Raw genomic sequence first — 1,788 nt, 5'->3', positions numbered from 1 at the left:
ACTCTCTACCGTGATGTCGAAATTAACGTTAGTTCCTTAACTTTCAATCTCAGCAGAGGGTGTATCAGTAACATCGCTGTTTGAATGTTTCCAAAAGGTCTCCAAACGCGCATTTGTGGTAATGTCTATATTGCCTATTAAAATGCCAGTGTCGACATCACCGTCACCTATATGATTATTGAGATTGAAATACTTTGATTCAATAATGAAATACGTAACCGAGAGTGAATGCCGCACACATTACTTTGAAGTCCTCATGATCCCAAGGGGGCACTTTTTGTTCGGTCCTTCACTGCGTTCTGGTGGAGAAAGTGTAAAATTACTAGACAAAATACTACCCTAAAGACTGGCATGCAGTGGTGTAAATGTAACCGATGTGAAATGGCTAGTTAGTTAGCGGTGGTGCGCGCTAATAGCGTTTCAATCAATGACGTCACTCGCTCTGAGACTTGAAGTAGGGTTTCTCCTTGCGTTGCAAGGGCCGCTGATTTTGTGGCGCGATGGGTAACGATGCTTCGTGGGATGTCAGTTGTTGATGTGTGCAAGGGGCCCTGGTTCGAGCCCAGGTTGGGGCGAAGAGAGGGACGGAACCTACACTGTTACTGAAGTAAAATACACCCCAAAACGACTTCAGTTGTATCAGTACTATCTTTATGTTTGACAACTTTTACTCCACTACATTCCTAAAGAAAATAGTCTTTACTCCATACATTTTCCCTGACACTCAAAAGTACTCGTTACATTTTGAATGCTTAGCAGGACAGGAAAATGGTCAAATTCACACACTTATCAAGAGAACGTCCCTGGTCATCCCCTGCCTCTGATCTGGCAGACTTACTAAATAGAAATGCTTTGTTTGTAAATTATTTCTGAGTGTTGAATTGCGCCTCTGGCTTCCTTAATATAAGGAATTTGAAATGATTTATGATTTTACTTTCGATACTTAATAAGTATATTTAAAAACAAATACTTCTACTCAAGTAGTATTTTACTGGGTAACTTCACTTGAGTCATTTTCTATTAAGTTATCTTTACTTTTACTCAAGTATGACAATTGGGTACTTTTTCTACCACTGCAGGCATTATGTACACCAGAATCTACTCACATACCAGGTCTTGAATTAAGATTTAGTTAGAAGTCTATTTTCGCCCCTACTGGATGGAAAATACAAGTGTAATGGCTGAGCTCAATGTAATGGCACTTATAAATGTAGATCCTTTAAACACCCCCAAACAGGGAAACAGATCCCAATCAAAGGTGTTATCACGTGCTCCACTAAGGCAGTTATTTATCTTATAACTTGTCCTTGTGGTAAAAATTATGTGGGTAAAACAAAGCGTGAATTAAAAGAACGTATCTCAGAGCATCTTAGCACCATTAGGTGCAAAAACTTGACTTACCCAGTTGTGGCCCACTTTTTGGAAGCAAACCACTCGATTTCGTCCCTACGTTATATCGGCATCGAACATGTCACCCTCCCTGCGAGAGGGGGTGACCTTGATAATTTATTGTTAAAATGAGAGGCTGCCTGGATCTTTAATTTAAAGACCCTTGCTCCTTCGGTCTCAATGTAGACTTTGATCTGAAGCCATTCTTGTGATTGTGGTTTTGCTATTCATTGTAAATGTTTGTAGGCCTATGTAACCAAATTGTATCAAAGATCATATGCTATCCATTCATGTTTTTGGTATGTTATTTTTATATCTGAGAATTAACCAATGATATCAGGCCACGATTACAGACACGTGTGTCTGTCCTTTGACACTATATAAACGAGTCACCCTGCA

The sequence above is a fragment of the Salmo trutta genome, chromosome 8 (assembly GCF_901001165.1).
Source record: "Salmo trutta chromosome 8, fSalTru1.1, whole genome shotgun sequence".
NCBI classification, from domain to species: domain Eukaryota; kingdom Metazoa; phylum Chordata; class Actinopteri; order Salmoniformes; family Salmonidae; genus Salmo; species Salmo trutta.
The sequence above is the reverse complement of the archived record's forward strand: the minus strand, read 5'-3'. Positions refer to the sequence as shown.